The 18,130-nt window shown below is 38.6% G+C and overlaps 1 protein-coding gene across 1 annotated transcript in view; it reads left to right on the top strand.

The window, feature by feature from the left end:
- NALF1 (NALCN channel auxiliary factor 1) overlaps positions 1 to 18,130 on the top strand; it is a 549,469-nt gene that overhangs the window by 14,095 nt on the left and 517,244 nt on the right. The window contains exon 1 of the mRNA XM_080377721.1: positions 1 to 18,130. This exon is cut by the window's left edge and continues 14,095 nt beyond it; it is cut by the window's right edge and continues 27,443 nt beyond it. The gene's annotated coding sequence lies outside the window, so the exon portion shown is untranslated.

The raw sequence follows: 18,130 nt of genomic DNA, 5'->3' as shown, positions 1-18,130 counted from the left end.
ACACCTTTACTCCTAGTGGACTCCACATAGGGTGGTTGCTTTTTCATTTGTCATTAGCACATAATACAGGTGTTGTGGTTTAACCCCAGTGAGCAACTAAGTACCACACAGCTGCTTGCTCATTCCCTGCTCCCTGCCCCCCTGCCCCCCACTGCGGTGGGGTGGGGAGGAGAATCAAGAAAAGGTAAAACCCATGTGCTGAGCAAAGAACAGTTTAATAATTGAAATAAAGTAAAATATACTAGTACTACTACTACTAATAATAATAATAGCAATGAAAAGGGAGATAATGAAAATATAGAGGGGAATAAAACCAAATAGAAACAAGTGATGCACAGTACAATTGCTCACCACCCACTGACTGATCCCCAGCCAGCCCCTGAGCAGCAATTGGTGGTTCCCGGCCAACTCCTCCCAGTTTATATGCTCAGCATGATGTTTTATGGTTTCCTTTGGCTAGTTTGGGTCAGCTGTCCTGGCTCTGCTCCCTTCTGCCTTCTTATGCCCCTGCTCACTGGCAGAGAATGTGAAACTGAAAAGATTTAAGGTAAGCACTACTTAGCAACAGGTAAAACAATGTGTTATCAACATTATTCTCTTACTAAATCCAAAACACAGCACTGTACCAGCTAGGAAGAAGAAAATCAACTCTAGCCCAGCTGCCAGAAAATCAACTCTAGCCCATCCCTTATTCTATACCATTTATGTCATGCCCAGGTCCCACACTTTCTAATACACCATCACCTTTCCTTTCTTTTGACATAGACACACAGATATCATTCGCATAGCCTATGGTCTATCCCTATAAAATGCCCATTGAGTTAATTTAGTCCATGACTTTGGGCTCCATCTGTTGTAATAGCCTTTCAGGGCAGGGAACATGGACTATGGTGTTGAATTGTTGCATGATGAAGCAAATGTAATTCCATCACCACTACACTGGTCTGATTTCATCAGAGTTCATTCTTCATTAATCTGGGTGATTTTTGTTACTGTAATAGACTTGATATGGTGATCAAAAGGGAGTGGGGTTCAGAACCCCAAATCCAGAGTGGCGGAGACAGATGGGCATATATCCCATCACCAGTGCAATGATGGGCATATAACCACCACGGAAATTATAATATATAGTGTTGTATAGCAGTTAACATCATACAATTCAAATCATCGACTATTCTCACCCAAAATCAAATCTCCTTGAGATACACACTGGACTTCCCCATCCTCCCACATTGCTCAACAAGTGTATCCAGGTCCTTGAGCAAAAACAGTTCCATGGATGCATTTGCCTTTGCCTGAAGCAGGAGTGACCCAGACTGTTTTCCCTAGCGTATTTTTTAATGTGCACTACATGAGCTTCATCCCCTTATACAGTACATAAAAGTTTTGACTGGGCAGCACTAGCCCAACTGGAAAATCCTCTAGTGTTTACTAACCAGATGGCTTTTGCTAAATGTGTCCCAATGTTTGAAGGTCCCACCACCCATTGCACTCAGTTTAGTCTTTAACAATCTATTGTACTGTTTGATCTTCCCAGAGGCTGGTGCATGATAGGGGATGTGAAATACCCGTTCAGTGCCACACTTTTCTGGACCAGGCATCTATGAAGCTGTTTTAGAAGTGAGTCCTATTGCCTGACCGAATTCTTTCTGGGGTACAGTGTTGCCATAAGACTTGTTTTTCAAGGCCCAGGATAGTGTTCCTGGCAGTGGGATGAGGCACAGGATATGTTTCTAGCCATCCGGTCATTGCTTCCTTCACTGTAAGCACATGGTGCTTGGCTTGGTGGGTCTGTGGGAGTGTGATATAGTCAGTCTGAAAGCCTCCCCATATTTGTATTTCAGCCATCGTCCCCCATACCAAAGAGGCTTTAACCACTTGGCTTGCTTAATTGCAGAGCATATTTTCCATTCATCAATAACTTGTATGACAGTGTCCATGGCCAAGTCCACCTCTCAGTCATGAGCCCATCTATACATTGCATGTCTTCCTTGATGGTCTGAGGTGTCATGAGCCTGCTAAGCTATAAATAGTTCACCCTTATGTTGCCAATCCAGATCCACCTCAGCCACTTCAGTCTTAGCAGTCTGATCCACCTACTGGTTGTTTTGATGTTCTTCAGTGGCCTGACTTTTTGGTACATGAGCATCTATGTTATGTACCTTCACAAACAGGTTCTCCACCTGGGCAGAAATATTTTGCCACAATATGGCAGCCCAGATGGGTTTGCCTCTGTGCTGCCAGTTGTTCTGCTTCCGTCACTACAACTAGCCCCACAGGGCATTTGCCACCATCCATGAATCAGTATAGAGGTAGAGTATTGGCCATATTTCTCATTCAGCAATGTCTAAAGCTGGCTGGATAGCTTTCACCTCTGCAAACTGACTCGATTCACCTTCTGTTTCTGCAACTTGTCATAAGGGTGCTCCATAAAGCTGCCATGATCACTTTCAAGATTCCTGGATGATTGGGGTTTCCTGTCTGAGTCCTTTGTGTGATCAGTGCCGCACACTTACTTCATGTAGCATCAGCTGCTTGATGCATAGAGAAAACCCTCCCTTTGAACATCCAGCCCAGCACCAGCAACCCGGGTGCCAGGAGGAGCTTGTGCTCAGTACCAGTCTCTGCTGAAGCAGCTTGAACCCCTTCATAAGCTGCCAGTATCTTTTTTTTCAGTTGGAGTACAACAGACCTTGGATGCTCTGTATCCTTGACTCCAAAAGTCTAGGAGTCAGCCTTGAGTCTCCCCTGGTGCTTTCTGCCAGAGGCTCCAGGTAGGGCCATTCTCCCTGGCTGCGGTGGTAGAGCACATTTTTTACATCTTGCTCTGTCTGGACTGGCTCAGGGGCTACTGCATGACCTATCTCCTGCTTAATTTGTTCAAAGGCTTGTTGTTGCTCAGGGCTCCATTTGGGATTGTTCTTCCAGGTCACTTGATAGAGAGAGCTTACAATCAGACTGTAGTTTTGAATATGCATTCTCCCAAAACCCACAATGCCTGAGGAAAGCTTGTGTTTTTTTCTTACTAGTTGGCAGAGACATTACTGTTATTTTGTTGATCACATGCATTGGGATCTGATGAGTTCCATCTAGCCATTTTATTCCTAAAAACTGGGTCTTTTGTGCAGGTCCCTTGACCTTGCTTTGTTTTATGGCAAAACTGGCTTTCAGAAGGATTTGGACTCTTTTCTTCCCTTTCTCAAAAACTTCTACTGTATTGCCACACATGATGATATCATGAATGCATTGCAAGTGTTCCAGAGCTTCACTCTATTCCAGTGCAGCCTGGATCAGTCCATGACAGATGGTAGGGCTGTGTTTCCACCCCTGGGGTGCTTGATTCCAGGTGTACTGGATGTCTCTCCAAGTGAAAGTGAACTGTGGCCTGCACTCTGTTGCTAAAAGGATTGAGAAAAATTCATTAGTAATATCAATTGTGGCATACCACTTGGCTGCCTTTGACTACAGTTCATATTGAAGTTGCAGCATGTCCGGCATGGTAGCATTCAGCAGTGACATGACTTCATTCAGGGCACAATAGTCTACTGTTAGTCTCCACTCCCCATTAAACAGCGGCCATATCTGGTTAATGAAAGGTGAGCAGGTCCCGCTGATCGCCCCTTGGCTCTCCAGTTGATGAATCAGCTTATGGGTGGGAATCAGGGAGTCACAGCTGGTGCGATATTGCTGCTTGTGCAAACAGAGCATGAGAGACTGACAAGTCCTTGACTTTGTGTAAGCACTACTTAGCAACAACTAAAACGTTGGTGTGTTATCAACATTATTCTCATATGAAATCCAAAACACAGCACTGTACCAGCAATTAACTCTACTCCAGCTGAAACCAGGACAACAGGATAGATAGCAATTAACAATTTTGGTTGTGCTTTCTCTCATTTCTAATGTGGTAAAGTAAAACTACAATAGAGCAGAAACTTACTGTAATCTCAGCTGACTAAAAGATTATTTGATAAACATTTTCAGAAGGTTGTATCTATAGCTACATTTTGGAATTACCCTGATGTTCACTATACTTCAAATCTACCTTCTTTTGTAAGACAATCTTCTGTTTTGCTGTAGGCTATCAAAAATCTCAACTAAGGACTCTAATACTCTTGGTATTGGAAAATTATTTTCTAAGAGGAAAAATGCCTTTAATTTAGCACAGTATGCTGTAAAAGACTAAAATGCTTTCATGTTTCTTCCTCCTCGGAAACACCAGATTCTGCTGCTGAGTAAGTGTATACAAAGTAGTCTTTCTAGTGTAGCAGTTGCTGTTAACCAAGGGTAGAATTCTTCACTGAGCACTGAAGCGTGAATATACTCCAAGGTGTTCAGTAGTTATTTCAGTTTGCATGGCCTCTTAATTAGAAGTGTTAGAATGCCTGAAGAGCTTGCAATGCATTCATCTTTGGGACAATTTGCAGGAAGCTTACTGGAAGGTTTCATAAGTTGATGCAATACAATCAAAGACCTTTTTCTTTTCTAGTTGATTGAAGATAAAGAAAAGGCTCTTTGGTCTGTTGTCTGAATTTCTTAATATGAAGGACTTGATCATGTTTTCAAGAGCCATGTAAATCACTTTTTTTTTAAGTAGTTACCTTGATTTACATCAAATGAAAATTTGGCTTATTCTTTTCCTTAAATAATTTACCTGAATAATTTTGGTTTATCTTAAGGCTTTGCTTTACCTAAGGCTTCTTTTAAATCATTTGCATTGCACTAATAAAGACGTATTATTGAAAAGGACTTTGCACATTTGTTGCTTTTTTTGTGTTTACTTATCCTGTGATCTGTGTGCACATGTGTTTGCTTCTCTTTTCTGGTATGGTATCACTGTTTGTTTTTGTACCCTCTCTTCTTTTTAACCTACCCTATAATCAAGTATCTTATACTGCCAGCTTGAAAGTAAATGTCATGGTATTGTTCAGAGGGTGGGCTCAAATGAAAGCACAGGACTCGACAGGTTCTTCTCTGTCCTACTGACATATTTTTACTCTAAATGTGAACTTCACAATGTACTCTTATTTTTTTAAAGATGAGTTTAAACACTAAATTGAAACTTCCTGCAGTTTAGAGGTTTTCTTATAAATTCAGCTATGATTCTGGACATAAATGTTGTTACTCCAGCATTGTTTCAGCTTAGTATTAGTGTTTCTCAAAGGATGACTTCTTGACAGATTTTTTTTTTTCCTTATAAACAATGTTATTTTGTTTCAAGCTGGAGTTTCATTTACACTATTTAGAATTTTCTCAATATATTATAACGAAGTGTTCATTAAAAAGTACACTTTCCAGAACTGTTAATTAAAAGGGCATGCTGGGATAAATAAACCCATATGCTGTTGATTAACCACCTTTTAGGGGTCAACAGTTGGGTTCTCCTGCTGTGCTTATGTTAATTGTTGTCCAAAATTTTACCAGGAACTATTTTGTCCATATGGCACTTGCTGAAAATGTAAAGTCTATAGAGGAAATGGACAACTGCCCCCCAGAAAGGTATCTTAGACTGTACTGTATGTGTGGCAAATTCATGGTGGTACTTAACCTGCCCTATTACATAAGACACAGAAAAAAAATTAAAAAGTGATAGAGAATTTATGTGGGTGTATGTGTGTATCCATCATTATCATGTCTATGAATATCTACCACTATTTATAGAGAGAATATCCACCTGCATGTAAGGAAATATAAATGTAAATTTGTAAGAAAGAATTTTTCCAAATACTGAAAAATAAAAAGGGATGGCAATATGTGTAAAGCCCAAAACTAAACAGCAAAGAGCTGTTACTTTTGACTCTGGACATGTTGCTTTTCAGCTGAACAGAAATCACTTTTCCTTGTAAAACTCAATATATACTGACATTTCTTTTTCTTAGTTAATTATCCCCTGAAGACATCTGTCTTCATGGAAGGTGAATCACAAAGATGTCTGTAAGAGTGGAAGATTTGCCCTTTGATTCTCCTTTTTGAAGTTTAAACCCACCCTCATCTTTACTGAAAACTCCTTTATTTGGATTTTTTTTTTATTTTAAGCATACAAATTTTTTACTTTCCTCTGACGATGTAAAGGATTTATAAAATTACTTGCAGATGAGTTAAAAAAAAAAGCCTAATAAACCCTATACCATGATATTTTATGCAGAGGTTTAAATTAGACTCAAAGTTTTAGGCTGTTAAGATTCACTATCTCTTTCACCACACTTCTGCTGAAATTATGAAAAACTGCTGGCCAAGTATGAAGATCAGTGATAACATCAGTTGGGTCACAAGTTGGAAAAAAAAAAACACAACCTAAAAAAATGTTTCTATTGATCATTTCTTTTACTTCCTATGTCTTCTCTTTTTTAAGAGGAAAAATCGATCACTATTGAGAAAACCTCAAACTTTCAAAGTAACGTTAATTTCAAAAAGGAACAGAGAAAGGGAATAATTGAGGTGTGGATCAGTTTAATTTACTTTGGCAGTTCAGAAGGAGATGGTGAGTGACATACCTAAATACCTGGATCACAGTACTTCCAAGCACAGATAAGGCACACCATTGTTTTCAATGTGGTATTGGCTGCCCAACAGTTTCTATGTGTTGAACAGTTAAATGCTGGTTCTTATTGAAGACAAGTCTGCATACAGTCCTGCCCACCAAAGAATGAGAAAAATCTTGAAAAAAATCTCCTTTAGTCAAGTAGGACAAATTAACCATCCTGTGTTTCACAGACGATCAAAATGGTGCTAACCATATGGCTGCCTCCACTCACACTGAAATGACGGTACTTCAGTTCAAGAAGAGCTGGAGAAGGTGATGGGCTGTGTGATGACAACACGGAGTGCATGACTAGGCTGAACGCTCTGTGATGCCACAATTTGACAGAAGAAAGCCAAGTGCTCCTGCTCCAGGCCATGTTCATATTTCATATAGCATGACAAAGCAACCTTGTCTGGGGAGAAACAGTAATGAGTTTTTGGGGGTTTAGGAAAAAAATTTGCAAATTATTTTAAACAAAATATTGCATTGACGCAGCTTTGCTCTATGCAGAGGCAGCATTATGTCTCATTCTCCTCAGGCTTTTCAGATTTTGCTGTCCTCTGAGGTAATACTGTATACATATTGTTTATCATGTCAGTTCACAACCTCCTTCGGTTCTTTAATGGACAGAGGAACTCATCCAGAAACCCCAAATCTCAGTCTGCTTCCTCAGACTTCTCTCCCTTCCTATTAGGTTAGTTCCCATCTTGTTTTCTGTGCATATGATCTTACTTAAGGAGTATTTTTAGTTTGTGAAATAGTTATTTGATTCAACTCATCTCTGTGAAGAGCAATTACAAACCACAGACAAGTCATTGTGGATGAAAGGCCTCCGAAGCTATTCAACCTTGAACCAGCATCAGCTATGGCACAGTAAAACTAAGGAAATAAAGCTGAAAATGGATTTCTTTCTTGCTTTCTTGCTGTCTCTCTCCTTTTGTACTTGTCATTTGCCTAGCTCCCAGTTCCCCAGCTGCACGGCTGGTTTCTTACTCCTCATGGTGTCCCTCTGCATACTTTTCATGGTTATTGTCAGGGAGGAGCCAGCGCAAAGTGTGTTCTGTTATCCAGCACAGGGCCAGGGCTTGGGTAATAAGAGGTTCCTTGGACAGAGAAGGTGAAACAATGAGTCAAGTCCAAGGTCAGCCTGGGAAGTCCAGTGAGCAAGTCAGGGTTGTCAGGGACAGAGCTGAAGACCAGTGCTCCTATGGCATTACTGGTGTAGGGAATGACAGCCCCAGAATGGGCTGAAATGGAGTCCTGGGACACGGACAGAGTGGAGGAAGGCACCAGGGGAGGCTAGGCAGTGACAGGTAAGCACCTCAGTGTTTTCAGGGCCATGGTAAGTTATAAAAATAGCTTGTGAGTTTCCTCTTTTACTAGATATCATTCTAATTATCTTAAATTTAATATTTCACCAGCATAAGTAATCATGCAGGGCTCCCCCACCCTCAAATTCTTCTCAATTATTTAATTCATCAGTGTTTCCCCCTCAATACAAAGTTCTGCTTCCTCTTTGCCTATTAACTGAGGATAACTAAGCAAGTCATCCTGCTAGAACTGCCAGTTTCAGGATGATAAGAAAACAATTTAGGTGGAAGGAAAAGAGAAAATTGGAAATTAGTCATCTTTGGAGAGAAATAGAGAAATGTTTTTTTAATTCATATTTCACCAGGCTTCCTTTTTTTTTTTTTTTTTTTTTTTTTTTTTTTTTTTTTTTTTTTTCTGGGAGATCTCTTACTTATCAAGCATATTTTCTAACAGTCAGTACTCCAAAATATGCTTCAGATTTCCTGGAAGTAACCTTATCAGATGCTGCCAATATATCAGAAGCACCTCAAGCTTCTTGAAGAACTCCAGGTCAAATGTTTTACAGGATTCCCACTACATTTGTTGAACAATTCCAAAGGTGAGGCAAAATCTGATTCTCAGCAATGGCTGATGATTGCTGAAGGTATACTTTTCTGTCATTTCTAGTATACTGTCAGAGACCTACTGCATACTACTGCTGGACTTTTCCAACTAAATTAGGTTTATTGTGCCCTCGGCTTTTTGGTAAACAATAACTTCATGTACCACAGAACAGATTTGTAGCAATGAAATGGAAATTTAATATCTTACAATAGCAACTCCATGCCTACGTAAAATATTTTCTGCAAATCTGCCATTGAATGTTAAGTAATTCAGACTATAAGAAAAAAAATTTAAAAAACCTTCAAAGAAAGATAGCACTTTAAAAAATTAATTAATTTCTGGGTAGTGGCTATGAATAAGGTATGGCCAAAAAATCCTCCCCCCGGCCCAATTCCAAAAGGTAAAAATAAAACAATCAACAGCCCAAATATGCCTTCCAAACACTTGTAACATTTCTTTTGAAATACAGGAATTCTGCAAGTAGGTTTTGACCAAACTCAGGTTTTGTTCATTAAAATATCAGCTGTTTTGGTGGTTTTGAAAAGAGAATTGGCGCTCTGCTTTACTTCTATAAGAAATGTATTATGCTGAAATAATTTGCCTTAATGAAATGCAATTGCACTATGGCACAAGGAATAGTATTATTACAGAATTGAATTGAAGAGGTTTAGATATTGGGGTTTATGATATTACCTTGTTATGAATGAAAACTTTGATGTTTTTGAGTAGATTCTCAGTTGGTTCTGAGTTAGCGCTGTTACTCTCATGCCATGTAGGGATGACTTGCACTCTGTTCATTTGTACTAAAGGTGTCTTCCTCAGTATAATTCATTTAAAAAACAGTTTAAACAAAACCTGGAAGAAAAGTGTGTCTATAAATAAGAAACCTTGCAGATAGCACCTTGCTTAATTTAGTATATATGCACACTCACATGCTAAAGTAGTTTATGATAATAGATGCACTGTCTAATGCTCAGAAATCTGCTTTCAAATTTCAAAGTAATCTACCTTTGGGTTAGGTAGTTCTGTAGGAGAGAATATAACCAGCCAGAGTGACTGTGATGGGTATTCTTTACAGCTTAATACACTGCTGATCACTTATAAATATTCTGCCATAACATATTATTAAATTTTAATTTCATTATCACTTTTTCTTCCTTTGGTTTCTACTAGAAATGCCTGCCTGAGGCTTTTGGAGATGTTATTTTGCATAATGAAAGCAGATCAACATGAATGTAGATTTCCAACAAATCTTTCTTTCTTTTAGAGGCAAATTCTTATGAAATTGTCCCATGAAATTCTACCCTTTTGGCAGTTTTGTTATGTACTTCTGGAAATTATTTTTTCCCTCATTTTCAATGGCAAATTCAAGCTCTTGATTCAGATAATTTAATTTTAATTTAAAAAAGTGAATTAAAATAATTAGTTGAAGTGGTTTACAGTACCTCCAGATGAATGGGAACAAGGAATATAGAATTTTCCCATTTCCCATTACTCATCCTAGAATGCTAAACTGGAGCATTTACCCAAAGTACTTACTGCTGCACTGCTGACAAGGGTCCGCTAATAAGAAATGGAATTATTTTTTTTTTTTGGCATGGTACAAATAGGGTGCAGCTGAATATTAAGAAATACAACTCTTCAGTAACTAATAGGGAAAATCAGAAAATAAAAGTTCAGTTCTCCCTAGGCAAGTATGCATGCTGCAAACCTCACTAATACCAGCTGATTGTTCAGCAGTACCTTTGAAAACAAGTGCTTCCATTTATGTGCTTCTTTATGTTTACAAAACTAATTTGAGAAAATGTCCAGATTAGTCATCCTCCTGTGACTAAGTTATCATTAAAGGAAACTGAAAATATTTAGCAAAAGGAAAAGATGAAGGAAATAAAGAAGATAGGTCAGACATACATAGGAGTAAATAATCCAGTTCAAACCCCTGCTACTTCAGGCAAGGATGCTTCATGAACATTTCAGAGATTTCAGCATCACTGATATTACCTTCACCCCCAAGTCCCACATCTTTGTGTCTTGAATACAGATGCAAATGATTACTTCAGTTTTGGTACTATACAATGATTAATGTCATAAATATGAAGATGATCACAGAGGGGGATCCACTTACACCTCATTCTCCCTTTATTTCCATATATAAAATAACTTTTAGCATTCAACTTTTGGCATGTTTGCCTGCATTCTTACACTTATTTTCCAGTTCCATGTTGTCTCTTAGCTAATCCATAATGTCTTTCTTTGAGTGATTTTCATGCACCGTCTCTGGAGCATTTCTACAACTTTTTCCCATTGCTTGAAATACAGACTTTAGCTACTTCAATGCTTTTAACTTGGTATTCAAAGCTGGTTCTACATCTGAGGGCTAGAAAGTACCTTGTCCCTCAGGACTTCTAACTACAGTAGAATTTGCATGGAGGTATGGAACATTGTTCTAAAACTGCCTGCAGATTAATTCTTTTGCAGTCATTCCCCAAGTGGTTTTAACCAAATTATTCAATTTTTTAAAAAAGTTATTTTTTTAACCAATATTTCATACCATTAATTTACAACACTGTCTCAACGTTTTTACTGTTACCTTTCCTTATCAATGCATACTTTTCCACTCCTCTATTTTAGTCATACTTGCCTTTGATTTTCAACTCTGGCACCGTTTCTTGTAGCACTAGTTCTTCTTTCTGCATTTTGTTGATCCTATCCTTCATTCTCCTGCAATTTACATTCACCGAGAATCTCAGAGAATTAGGGAATTAATAGCAAGAGAGAGCTAATTTATGAAAACAAAATGCAGAGAACTGAATGTTGACAAAAATAAACAAAAATTCATCCAATTGTTTCTGAACACATGCCCATTTTTATCTGGCTTGTCAAACCTGATAACTACCTGTTCCAATTTCTGTGCAGGAGAAAACCATGACCATCAGGCTTTTGACAGTGGCTGTCATGTGCACTGTACACACAGGTGTGCATTTCAGCTCCTGAATGCAACTGCATCTCCCATCTGTGACTCTCCTATGCTGGGCTAGAGCTGGGCCACCCCTGCTTTCCTTCCACATTAGGGATGTGTGAAGGGTGTGTTCGGAGGGAAACACAGTGTTACAGTGGGTTTACTGAGCACATAAGGAGTCTGTGAGCTCTGACCTCTAGAGAACAGCTGTCTTTGTATTATACAGAATAATTTGCCTTTAAAATGGGGTGGAAAATTATATTCAAGGTCAGTTTGTTCCTTTTTGGGTTGGTTGGTTTGTTGGTTTTGTTTTTTCCTACTCAGTTGCAAGTAATTTGCAACTGGTGGCAGACCAGGAAAGTTATTTCGCCTGTTGTCTTCTCATTAAGAATAATAGACTATTTAACTAGCTTTATGGAAGAAATGAATACTTCTAATAAGCTTGTCTGCTGTAATTAGATTAATGCATGTCAGGCTGTTTTCCTTACTCACATGAATCAAATATTTTTCCAACAGAAATGAAGAAAACTTTCCATTGACTTTTTTTAGACACTAGTTTTAATACTGACTCCTTCTTCTTTAATAAGATCAGTCAGCATGGTGGGCTTTTTTCCTTTCTGATTTCTAATATATGTGGTTTCCTGCTTAGAAAAGCAACAACATAATTGAGTACTGTTTTAATTATTACTAATTTCAAATTTGTCTCCAGGTAATGTTGAAAATACATTTTTAGCAATCTGTGTGGAACTATTCCTATAAACTCACATTCTTTGTTGTTCTAAGAAACTATAACCTATGAGGCTGATATTCCTTTGTATAGCATTTGACTACGGTGTTAGCAAACACATCAGTTCCTGTTTTCATTCTGGCAGTGGCTGAAAGACTTTGGTTCATTCCTTCCATATGTTTAGATATGCTGATAAATATTTGTCAACAGTTATATTTATTGCACCAACTCAGGAACAGAAGGAAAACTTTAAAAAAAAAATGCTGTGACTTCCATGCCGTACATATGAACATCTTCTCTTCCACGGAAACATTCACTAACATATCATTGTCAACATCTCATCTTCCCTCAGCCGTCAAAATATGCTTTGAAAATAAGTGCCACCTACCCTTAACATACTCCAGTGTAACATGCAAACATGCACGCTATTTTTTGTACTCCACCCATGCTGGGTGATTCCAAGTGAAATATGGGTAGATAGCTCACTTTCTCTTGCAATCACATAGTGTGTTGCTGTGAAAACAAACCCAATATTAGTATCAGGGGATATTTTTGAGCTTTTTTTTTTTTTCTTATGTTTTTCCTACCCTGAGTCTGCTGCTAGATTCTTCAGTTGCCATGGTGAGCAGGGGTGTAGACAGTTCTTCCAGCCACGGGAAAAAATAAAAATCATGAAATGAATGCTAATGTGACGGGAAACTGGCAATACTCTGTTTTATAACCCAGTCTGGTTCATAAATAAAGAGCTTTCCACCTCAGGCTTTCATGGGGCAGCACAGGAAAAGGTCGTAAAATGAAACACCCATCTTGAAATAAATTCCTCACATTTTTTTGTAATCAAAAAAGACCATACAGAAGAGAATGAGTCCAGTGACTCAAGTAAGACAGTAGGAAATTAAAAGTCCTGGATCCTACCCTGGCTCTTGTACTGCTAACTGTTACTGAATTTGATATGTGAATGTTAGGCACTGCGATGAGTGGCGATGATCTTTAGACCCAGTGGCCTCTTTGGCAACCAAGTGCCTGGTCTCCTTTGTGCTTGCAGAAAGTTGAGAAGCTATGTCCACAGTCTTTTTCTTAGGGCAACGTTAATTTGATACATCAGTGTGTAACAAACCTTCATAAATAGTGTAGATTAGGAAACATGCAAAGTTTTTACACACACTTATACTTTTTAATTTCAAAATGTTTATCAGCCTTCAAAATATGACAGTTCTTTATGAATAACATGAAGTTCTCCATCTACATGTAAAATACTGTTTTCCATTCTTTGCTCTTCTTTCCATGCTGCCTTTCTCTCCTCTGCCTTTTCTTATTTTGTTTTTATTTTCTTATTTTTTTAAAAGGAAGATGTGGAAGGAGAAAGCATCAAAGAAAAATACTAGTTTCTTTAAAGAAAGCATGATTTTGAGAACTTAAAAACTTTCCACAAAACATCTCTTTTTTCCCCTCTGGAAATCATTTCTCTAGGAATGCAGTTTATTGACCTACCCAGTGAAAGTGGTCAGTACTTCTCTGTATAGACAAACAAAGGTTTGCTTTAATTTTCTGCTGGTTAGCAACCTCTGTCTTTCATGTTTGAGACTTTCTGCAGCCCTTTGGGTTTCCGACTAGAAGAGGTGGCAACAGATCTGGGGGCAGTCAATATGCCAACTCCTTGCAGCTGCCCATCCTGTCTGGACAGTGGAGCAAGGACCAAATCTTTGCTAAATTACTGCTGTTTTCAGACATGTTAAGCTAAGCTGCTCTCCACTTTTGCTTCTCTTAGAGGTGTTGCATCGTGAGCTCTGATAATTTGGTAACCTCCCAGCTGTCTGGGTGCGCTCAACTGTAGCCTCTGGGCAGCATGGAGCCAGAGCAAAGGTGGCCCAGCTGGGGAAGGAGAAGCACCTCTCACTCCAGATGGACCTTGTATTTTAACTCAATAGTTATTAAAACAGGTCCTACCAGGTCTACTATACTTGTGGTACAATGACAGAGTTACTATCAGGTACACAATTAGTCTGATATCATGGTCACCTTCTGTATGCAATATTCATGTCAATGCGACTAGCAAGTAAAAAAATACTTTATGATCCATTGAGTACCAGAAAAAAATCCAATGTTGTTGACTTTCAGATAGTGAAGGTGATGCATGATTTGTTACTCGCTACAAGTGTTATTGTGAGGTATAATTAACATTTAAAAGGTATCTCAAAATCTTGTGGTATACAAATGTCCATCACTACTGTTATTGACTTGGAATTCCTTAAGAGGTGTATGAAACTAGTGACTCTCTTAGGTTTAATTTAGAGATGGTGATCCTGTAGATTACTAATATTAAATCACTATCTCATTGGAGGAACAGGAGTATGTTCTTTCCCAACATATTACTCATGTGCTTAATAATGGAAATGTACTCTCTTAGTCCAGAACTGGATGAAATTTTACTGCTATAGAAGGTTATGGAAAGAAAATTTCAAGTTGTGCTTGAAAAATATCCATTAAAAACCTTGTTTGTTTGGTTGGGTTTTTTCAATTGGAAAAGCCAAAACTTTGCTGAAGACCCGATGACAAATGAATAAGAAAGGGCTTTTTTTATTGGTGACAGGCTTTGAAAAGATTTAGAAACTTAGATTTGTGACAGAGTAAAAAAGCTATTTACATTATGTTTATAATGGAAATAGCTTTTTATTTAGGGTAAAATTTGGTGTCATTAATTTTAAAATTTTCTGAAAATGGAAAATTTTTGCTAGAAATAACTACTTTTACCTGCTTAGCTTTAAGCTTTTTGTAAGATAAAAGTATGAAGATAATCTTCAAGGCAATAAAATAAATTAGTTTGCCTTTTGTGTGTTTATGTGTGAGATTAAGGGATGGCAAAGCACAATAGTTTCTGGCCAAATCTAACCTAGGATTTGCAGAGTCTTAGACATGGGAAGTTTCAAATCTTCTTGCCAGGGGCAGGGAAATGAGCCACAGAAGGCCATTAAGGCACCTTCTGCATGCAAAACTTTCTTTAAATCTGAGGATGAGACATAAGAATTTCTCACTGCACTTATCCCTATAAATCTCGTTATAAATGATATTGTAGGAACAATGCTCTAGGCGATGTCTAGATGGTCTGAAAATAAAGATTTTACTCTTTTCTAAGTTTTAAGATACATTTCCCAACAGTGTCTTTCATATGCTTGGAGACAGGAAACAATTTCACTTGACAGATATATCCTATGTCAGGTAAACTGAACCATTCAGCTGTTAAACACTAAGAATATTCCAAGTTATCTGTTAACAATGATTATATTCTGAAGGCTTTAAAATAAAAAAAAAAAATCAAAAAATCAAGCCAAACTAATTGGAATAATATCTACATCTACAAACAAATCTTGTTTTCTTTCACCCATAAACAATAAGCTGCACAAGCAAGATAAGTTTGCTTCAAACGTACTTTGTCATTACAATCTCGAGAATATTAAACTTTTTTCTGCTTGAAAAAGAAGTCTAAGGAATCATAATCTTCCAGTAAAGCTCATGGCGTGTTGCCTGAAGAAATTATTATTCTTGCCCTAATCATTTAAACAGTAACTCTTTGGGATGTTATTGAAGGCATGCCAGTTTGCTTCAGTAAGTAACAGGTTAAATTTAATCCAAGTGTTTCAGATAACCCTCTTGTATTCTTTTAATCAGAGTAATTGGTACTACCATTACACAGAAAAGATGACTAAGAATAGTTTATTCACTGTAGAGCACCGTAAATGTTGAAGGCAAATTAAGTGTCTCCAAGCATTCTTAGAAACAGAATAAACAGTGATTCACTGTGTCATAACCCTCATGACCCCCCTTTGCTTCACTTATACAGCAACTCATGATCTACGGGTGCCTGATAAAGCAAAAACAAGTATACAAACATAAGTCCCCATTAAAAAAGTAATAAATAAATAAATGTGGTAAAGAATGAATGTATCAGGTATTCCTACTGTCATGAACAGGGCTGGATGCAGCTCAGGTGTGGATTTGAAGCCCCCGTGGCAGTGTGCTATCCTATTTGTCTTCATCCCAGAGCACCCGACAATCTGGGCTGTGCTAACATGGGGGTAGACAGCACAGTCAGCACTCCTATCCATCCTTCTCTTTGTCATGAAAAAGAAAGCATGATTGAAGGGGAGAAAACATTGTTACAGAACCTTAGTGACAAGTAGGCTTTATGGATTGAGAGCCAAAATTTAGATAAAGTTAAGCATTAACCATATTAAAGGAAGGTGGAGTTAGGGAGCTCTTAATCTGCTTGAACATATAAAAGACCATGGGGTCAGGCAGGATGTTGGTAAAGCCGGCTCTCTATCATCTTTGAAAGCTTATACCAGCAGGGGCAGCTTCTTGATAGCTCAAAAAAGACAAACATCACATCCATCTCCAAGGAAGGAAGATCCAGAGGATTACAGGCAAGTCACCCTTATGTTAGTCCTGCTGCAGGTTATGGAGTTAAACCTCCACAAAGCCATTTCCAGGCCAAAGAAGAACAAGAAGGTAATTGAGAACAAGCAGCAAAAAATAATCAAAGGGCAAATCATGCTTGACCAGTCTGGTAGCTTTCTATGATGAGATGACTAAGCAGACAAGAGTAGTGAATTGTTGACATTACCAAGACTTTCAACATAATTTCTGATAGTAGCCCTTACAAGCAAATTAGTGAACATGGACTGAATAAGCAGACAATGAGTGAAAACTGGCTGGGCAGCTGGGCTCAAAGGGAGGTCATCAGAAGTATGAAATCTAACTGGCAGCTGATTACTAGTGGTGTCTCTCAGGGACAAGATAGGGACCAATACTGGTTAACATTTCTATTAATGGTGTGGACAATGTGGGCAGAAGCTACTACGAGCAAGTTGCAGATGATACCAAACTGTGAGGATATGGATGAAATACTAGAAAATAGAGCTGCTATTCAGAGAGATCTGAGGAAAAGAGTAGAAATGGGCAGAGAAGAGGTTTCTGTAGTCCAGCAAATGCAAGAACTTGACTCTGGGATTGAAGAATCACATGCAAAAGTAGAGGCTGGCAGCTGACGGGCTGGGAAGCAGCTTTGCAGAAAAGGACTTGAGCTTCCAGGTGAACAAGAAGTGGGTGATCCAGCAGTGTGCTCTTGCAGCAAAGAAAACTAACTATATACTGAACTGTATTAGCAAGAGTACAATCAGAAGCAGCAGGTAGTGCTTTTCTCTTTCGGCACTTGTAAGACTGTGTCTGTTGCACTGTTCAGTGCTCCTCAGCACAAGACATTCATTGACATGTTGTTGTGGTTTAACCCCAGCCAGCAACTAAGCCCCACACAGCTGCTTGTTCAATCCCCCCTGGTGGGATGGGGGAGAGAACTGGAAAAGTAAAAGTGAAAAAAATCATGGGTTGAGATAAAGACCATTTAATAGGTAAAGCAAAAGCTGTGCACGTAAACAAAGCAGAACAAGGAGTTCATTCACTACTTCCCATCAGCAGGCAGGTGTTCAGCCAGCCCCAGAAAATCACAACTCCATCATTGTAATGGTTACTTAGGAAGACAAAATGTCATCACTCCAAACACACACACTCCATCCCACCCCCTTCCTTCTTCTCCACCCAGCTTTTATTGCTCAGCATGAAATCATATGGTATGGAATATCCCTTTGGTCAGTTTGGATCAGCTGTTCCAGCTGTTTCCTCTCCTAACTTCTTGTGCACCTCCAGCCTGTTCACTGGTACAGTGGTGTAAGAAGCAGAAAAGGCCTTGACTTTGTGTAAGCACTGCTCAACAGTAACAAAAACATCCCCTTCTATCAACACTGTTTTCAGCACAAACCCAAAGTGTAGCCATACTAGCTACTATAAAGAAAATTTACTCTATCTCAATCAAAACCAGCATACATGTCCATCTCCATCCTTGGAGATATTTAAAAGCTGTCTGGACGTGGTCCTGGGCAACTGTTTCTAGGTGGCCCTGGCTGGGAAGCGACGGTGGAGCAGATGGTCTCCAGAGATTCCTTCCAACCCCAAC

Source organism: Falco punctatus (genome assembly GCF_963210335.1).
Source record: "Falco punctatus genome assembly, chromosome: 2".
NCBI classification, from domain to species: domain Eukaryota; kingdom Metazoa; phylum Chordata; class Aves; order Falconiformes; family Falconidae; genus Falco; species Falco punctatus.
This window is presented reverse-complemented; position numbering and strand designations above follow the sequence as displayed.